Source organism: Kogia breviceps, chromosome 19 (genome assembly GCF_026419965.1).
Source record: "Kogia breviceps isolate mKogBre1 chromosome 19, mKogBre1 haplotype 1, whole genome shotgun sequence".
NCBI lineage: Eukaryota > Metazoa > Chordata > Mammalia > Artiodactyla > Physeteridae > Kogia > Kogia breviceps.
Genome location: NC_081328.1, coordinates 27,064,488 through 27,071,829, shown reverse-complemented (window position 1 = coordinate 27,071,829; position 7,342 = coordinate 27,064,488). Strand labels below are relative to the sequence as shown.

General features: G+C 43.9%; 1 non-coding gene across 1 annotated transcript; it reads right to left on the bottom strand.

The window, feature by feature from the left end:
- Nucleotides 1–6,732: 6,732 nt before the first annotated feature.
- LOC131747194 (U6 spliceosomal RNA) lies at nt 6,733–6,839 on the bottom strand. Its single transcript, XR_009332821.1, has one exon. It is a non-coding gene; the product is annotated as a U6 spliceosomal RNA (small nuclear RNA).
- Between the last annotated feature and the right edge of the window lie 503 nt (nt 6,840–7,342).

Here is a 7,342-nt window from a genome sequence, read left to right as displayed (position 1 = left end):
CCCTTGCACTGCAACGAAGAGTATCCCCCGGTCGCCCCCACTAGAGAAAGCCCACTCGCAGAAGTGGAGACCCAACACAGCCCAAAATAAACAAACAAACTAATTAATTAATTAATTTTAAAAAAAAGAATGAAAGGAATGGGGTGATGCCTGACACTGTTTAGAACACTTAGTGCACGGCAGGCACTCAATAAGTAAATACCAACTTATGATATTTGTTCCTTAAGGGAAGTTTTGCATCCTCCCAACTCCTAGAACACGACCTTGCACACAGGACCTTCCTCTTCACAGCATAATTCCTTGTACACAGCTCAGTTTCCATGGGGAAGCGACCTGGTGATGTTTAGGAAGGTCCCGAATTTTTATTTTCTGTGGAAAATGGTGTGGTGATGTTTAGGAAGTGCCTTCCACTTCCATCTTCCGTTGTCTGGAAAAATACCTACTTCTGGTTGGCTTACAGATGGAACTATTGGGATGACCTAACTGAATCCCTGGGGTGGTTCATCATTAACCTGGCTCTTGGTGCCCCCTTGTGGCAATCTGCCGCCATGCAGCGTTCAAGGTGAGAGCCGTCCTTCAGTGGGTGGCGAACTCTGAGCCAAATATCACACTAGGCTTAGCTCATTCATCCTCACCACACTCCACGGAGGCAGCTGCCATTGGTTTAATAACTCGTTCTTAGCAACATAGCTAACAAGTGGCAGAATAGAAACTTGCACCCAAGCTGGTTAGTCTGGGGCTTGTGCTGCTGATGGCTATGCTAACATGCCAAGAGACATTTTGGTGGGCATATAAAGATGAATTCAGAGGCAGCATTTCTGGAATAAAGGAGTAGAAAGCTTGGCAGACCTTATTCCCAGCAAAATAACAATCGAACTGAGAATATTATTAAAATAGTCATCATTGAAAGTCTCTGGAAAGTGTCCTAAGGGCATACAGCAAAAGAGAAACATTCGTTCAAGAAAATCTATACTATCTCAATAAAAACCGCGAAAGTCTGTGGTGTTCGAGCCCCACCCTGCTCCATTGCCCTCCCCACTAGCTCCATGTTATGGAAATTCTGCTCAGGGCAGGTACAGCCAACGGCTCTATCTCTCCTGAGATCCCAGTCTGGGGTTGTGGTTTGACCCCAGAAGAGGCAGGATGCTGGTGCTTCTTGGCCCCCAGCCCCATTTTTTTTTTTTTTTTTTTGTGGTACGTGGGCCTCTCACTGCTGTGGCCTCTCCCGTTGTGGACCACAGGCTCTGAACGCGCAGGCTCAGCGGCCATGGCTCACGCGCCCAGCCACTCTGCAGCATGTGGGATCCTCCCGGACCGGGACACGAACCTGTGACCCCTGCATCGGCAGGCAGACTCTCAACAACTGCGCCACCAGGGAAGCCACCCAGCCCCATATCGTATTGCAGATAAGGAGCTCCAAGAGGACCAGGCCTCCCTCTTCTCACGTGGCCCCCCACTTGTGGGGCGGAAGCTCTGCTCCAGGCTTGGCAAGCCAGGGTACTAGGGCCCTGGTTGCCCACACCCCAGCTCACTTGCAGGGAAGAGATTCTGTGCTGAGATGACAAGGGGTTTCCACATCCCCCTCCCCCAGAACCCACTTGTAAAGCAAGGACATCACTCTGGGAAAAGGGTCTCTGGCCCAGCTCCAGTGCAGTGGTAGAGGGGTGCTGCCTAGTGGGAAAGGCAGGCCATAAGGAGGAAAACTTCCACAGCTCTGAGTTTATTTGGAACAAAGAGTGGAGAACTCCATGCCTAAGAGTGTTGTTGAAAATACCCCTGATCTTTGTGGAAAGCCATGAAGGAGGCTGATATATCTGCATGATAACAAGCAAAGTGGTGGAGCAGCCAGAAGCCTAACAGAGAAAACCAGGGAAAGACAAACACAAAAGCACTCCTCGTTGATCACAGCCAACTCTGGATGTCATGCTGCCCCCTTGGGAGTAGTCAGAGCAGAATGAGGACAGAGGAATCACTGTGGACTCAGAGAGGAGCCATTCTGGAGCGGTGAGGGGAGAAAGCAGACCAGAATGCGCATGGCACTGAAGGGAGTCTGAATGGGAAGAGAAAACGTGGAGACAGCCCACCCCTCTGAACTAAATGCCCCAGAGGAAGGCAATGCTTCTCTACACAGGTCTGGTCTGCCCAACAGCTGAGTCAGAACCGTGTCCAGCCATCCACTGCTCTGAATACAGGACAACAAGCCCTCTGCCATGGCCTAGCTATTGATCAGCAATGGCATTTGTTGGGACCACAGAGACCCAGTTCCTCTTCCTCTTGCTAAGAAACACTTAGAGCCATTCACTGGGGCCTTATTTAAAGATATTACATTGATAAATTAAATGGAATAATATATCCAGCTTGTCTAGCACACAGGAAGGCTACTTTCCTTCCACTTTGATTATAAAAACACAATGAAACAATGGAGAACACACATTGCTCTAAAGAATTGTTTTTCCCTCTGAATTCTAAAATTGCAATAAATGTAATACTGAAATATTGCTATCGTCGATCCTAAATCACTCTCTTGGCATTGGCTGGAATTCCATTTGAAGTGAGTCTTTCCTTGGCCCCTACCAAATAGGCTTAGTGATGCAGCCTGATCTAGAAGGTGTTCTCGCAGCAATAATGGTAATTACCACCCGTAGTGAGATGCTTCTGCGTGTCAGTTAGGTGCTGTGCTTGACATACATTATCCCCATTTTTCCAGAAACTCTGTGGAGAAAGGTAATCAGCAGCCCAGCCTAATGGATGAAGAAACTGAAGCTTAGGAGAGTCTTGGCCAAGTCTATTTTACTAATGATGAAATTCATAAATAAAAGGTTTTATTTGATGCCTGTCATGTCATTGGTGAAGCATAGCTAACCTTTGATTAGAATCTTCTGAAGAATTTTAAAGTTCTTTGAAACTGTTTCCTAAGCTTGGGTCACTGTGATCAAACACAAGAGGCATACAGTTGAAAATGGCAAGTGGAAATTCATGCCTATCTTGTCTTTCTTGAACACTGCTGATTTTGATCAAAACATAGCTCCAACTACGGGAATCTGCCCTTGGGTTTTCTCTTCTCCTCTGCCGCTCTCTCTGTGCAACCTCACTCATGCTTAGGACTTTAACTGCCAACTCTATTCTGAGGACTTCTAAATCTTTAATTACAGTTCAGTCTCTTTCCTGAGTTCCAACCCACTTATATCCAGTTACTCATGAGCTGTCTCCTCCTGGGTGTTCCTAAGGGACCTCAAACTCAGTATATCCCAAACTGAACCCATACCATTTTGTACCAAACAAGCATCACCTCTTCTAGTTTCCATCTACCCAGACAGCTGTGGCAGAAACCTGCAGTTCACAGAATTCCCCCACTCCCTGTCTCTCTTTTCCTGTTATCCTATTGGTGGCCACCTCCTGTAGAGGGGAGATTCTCGGAGTAAGGTCTCCAGATCAACAGCAGCAACAGCATCTGGAAACTAGTTAGAAATAAAGATGCTTGGACTCCATCCTCATTCAGAACCAGCATCTTTGGGGCTGGGAAGCAGCAATCTGTGGGGTAACCAGCCCTCCAGGTGATTCTGATGACACTCTAAATTGACCTTCCTTATTATCTCTCTAATTTCTCCAGTCCTAAAGCTGCTAGGTCAGGCCCTCCTCTTCTCACAGCTGAATTATTTCAATCATTTCCTAACCGTGTACCTTTCTCCAGCCTTAGATCTCTCCACGCTTCCTCTCCTTTCCTGCCAGAATGTTCCCTCAAAATGCAAATCTGATCATGTCTCTAACCTACATAAAGTTCTTCAATGTTCCCCCAGTGTCTAAGTGGCACCGTCCCCAAGGAAATATAATGTAGGCTCATATGTAATCGTTTTATGTGGCTACTAGAAATTTTTTTAATTAAACAAAAAAGAAGTTCATTTTTTTCCTTTTTTCTTTAATTTTTTTGGCCATGCGGCATGAGGGATCTTAGTTCCCCGATAAGGGATCAAACCCGTTCTCCCTGCAGTGGAAGCATGGAGTCTTAACCACTGCACTGGGCTGCCAGGGAAGTCTCCAAAAGAAATTAATTTAAATAATATATTATTAAATCAAATATATCAAAAATATTATTTCAACATCTAAACAATATGAGAGTCATTAATGAGATACTTTACATTCTTTTTTTCATGCCAAATCATTGAAACCTGGTATATATTTTTACGTTTACAGGTGTATCTCAATTCAGATGTTAAATTTTCATTGAAAATACTCAATTTATATTTAGATTTCATAAAATTTACAGGTGAGTTGAAAGAGTAGCTGTACTTATCCAAGTCGCTCCAAACATACTTAAGGGTTTTTCAATCATTGAATTAACACCTTTAAAATGTAAGTGAATTAAAATTAAAAATTAACTTCTCAGTCACGCTACCACATTTCAAATGCTCTATAGTTACGTGTGGTTGTGCTACCGTGTCGGTCAGCATGGCTTAAAGGACAAAATCCTAACCCTCAGCCCTCCCTCCAGGATCTGGCTTCTTCCCCTGGTCTCCAGTCTCATCCCCATCGCATCCCTGCTGCACAGAGTGATTCATTACAGGGAAGCACATTTCCTGAGATATTTCATGTCATTTCCTGCCTCAGGACCTGCCGCCATGAAACCTCCTCTCCCTCCACTGCCCTGTCCCTCATCTCCTTCTTCAGGTGGCAAAACCCACTCTTTTTTTTTTTTTTTTTTTTTTTGTGGTACGCGGGCCTCTCACTGTTGTGGCCTCTCCCATTGCGGAGCGCAGGCTCCGGACGCGCAGGCTCAGCGGCCATGGCTCACGGGCCCAGCCGCTCCGCGGCACGTGGGATCTTCCCGGACCAGGGTACGAACCCGTGTCCCCTGCATCGGCAGGCGGATTCTCAACCACTGCGCCACCAGGGAAGCCCAAAACCCACTCATTTTTTAGAGTCAGCCCAAGAGACACCTCCTCTATTAAGCCTCCCACCTCTCCAACCCAGGACTGACCAATCCTTCTCTGAGCTGAACTGAACTGTATATCAACCTCTAAGACTCACATGAAGATTGAATTTTATTTATTTGTTCACATGTCTCTTTTTTTTGAGATTAAATTTTTTTTTTATTTTATATTGGAGCAGAGTTGAGTAACAATGTTGTGTTAGTTTCAGGTGCACAGCAAAATGATTCAGTTATATATATACATGTGTATGTGTCCCTTGTTACTAGGGAGTGAACTCCTAAAATCTTGTTATTCATCTTTTTTATCCCTAGCACCTAGACCACCATCACTAATAGACGTTAATAAATGTTGTTGAATGAACACATGATTAATACCCAAATTTGCGCCCTTTTGTTATCACATACTCCCCTCCATGGACCTGAAGGGCAGCAGTTCACTGTCACTGAAGAAATAGTGCTCTTGTAATTGTCACATCATGGCAATTTCCCCAAAGCTGAAGGAAAGAGATAGGCTTTTCATTTTTTTTTTAAACATCTTTACTGGAATATAATTGCTTTACAATGTTGTGTTAGTTGCTGCTTTACAACAAAGTGAATCAGCTATACATATACATATATCCCCATATCTCCTCCCTCTTGCGTCTCCCTCACACCCTCCCTATCCCACCCCTCTAGGTGGACACAAAGCACCGAGCTGATCCCCCTGTGCTATGCGGCTGCTTCCCACTAGCTATCTATTTGACATTTGGTAGTCTATATATATGTGCATGCCACTCTCTCACTTCATCCCAGCTTACCCTTCCCCAGCCCATGTCCTCAAGTCCATTCACTACACCTGGCCTTTATCCTGTCCTGCCCCTAGGTTCTTCAGAACCTTTTTTTTTTTTTTTTTTTGATTCCATATATATGTGTTAGCATACGGTATTTGTTTTTCTCTTTCTGACTTACTTCACTCTGTATGATAGTCTTTAGGTCCATCCACCTCACTACAAATAACTCAATTTCGTTTCTTTTTATGGCTGAGTAATATTCCATTGTACATATGTGTCACATCTTCTTTATCCATTCATCTGTTGATGGACATTTAGGTTGCTTCCATGTCCTGGCTATGGTAGATAGAGCTGCAATGAACATTTTGGTACATAACTCTATTTGAATTATGGTTTTCTCAGGGTATATGCCCAGTAGTGGGATTGCTGGGTCATATGTTAGCTCTATTTTTAGTTTTTTAAGGAACCTCCATGCTGTTTTCCATAGCGGCTGTATCAATTTACATTCCCACCAACAGTGCAAGAGGGTTCCCTTTTCTCCACACCCTCTCCAGGATTTATTGTTTGTAGATTTTTTGATGATGGCCGTTCTGACTGGTGTGAGATGATATCTCATTGTAGTTTTGATTTGCATTTCTCCAAAGATTAACGATGTTGAGCATCCTTTCATGTGTTTGTTGGCAATCTGTATATCTTCTTTGGAGAAATGTCTATTTAAGTCCTCTGCCCATTTTTGGATTGGGTTGTTTGTTTTTTTGATATTGAGCTGCATGAGCTGCTTGTATATTTTGTCAGTTTCCTCGTTTGCAAATATTTTCTCCCATTCTGAGGCTTGTCTTTTTGTCTTATTTATGGTTTTCTTTGCTGTGCAAAATCTTTTAAGTTTCATTAGGTCCCATTTGTTTATTTTTGTTTTTATTTCCATTTCTCTAGGAGGTGGGTCAAAAAGGATCTTGCTGTGATTTATGTCATAGAGTGTTCTGCCTATGTTTTCCTCTAAGAGTTTTATAGTGTCTGGCCTTACATTTAGGTCTTAAAAATATGGAACGCTTCACGAATTTGCATGTCATCCTTGCGCGGGGGCCATGCTAATCTTCTCTGTATTGTTCCAATTCTAGTATATGTGCCGCCAAAGCAAGCACTGGGCTTTTCCCTTTGCCGTTTGTTTTACTCCAAGGTGATGAGGCACACCTTTGAGTGTACCCTTCACAAAGGATTTAGAAACAGAAGACTCTAAGCTCTGATGATTGTTATCTCTCTCTGGTTTGCCCAGACCAAATCCCTTAACCTCTCTGAACCTTGATGTCCTTTTCTGTAAAATGAGGATGTGATAACTTAATGCACTAAAGGATGTCAAATGCTTGGTAGACTACGCTGAGTAAAGCACACCTAAGGTCCTATTATCATTTGACCTCAGAAGGTCACCAACACAGACGAGAAGAGAGGAAACACCTCCATTATGCAGGAGTCTACACAGCCTTGTCAAATTATTGGGTGTTAAGATGACCATCGTAATCCAGGTGTAAGCTGTAGTGATTTAGCTCAGGATACTTGCTGAGCCGGGTTCTCTCTGCCCATCTCCATCTCCCAAGGGGAAGAACATTAGAGGGTTGGAAGGAAAACAAGAAAGCAGGTGGTGAGTGTA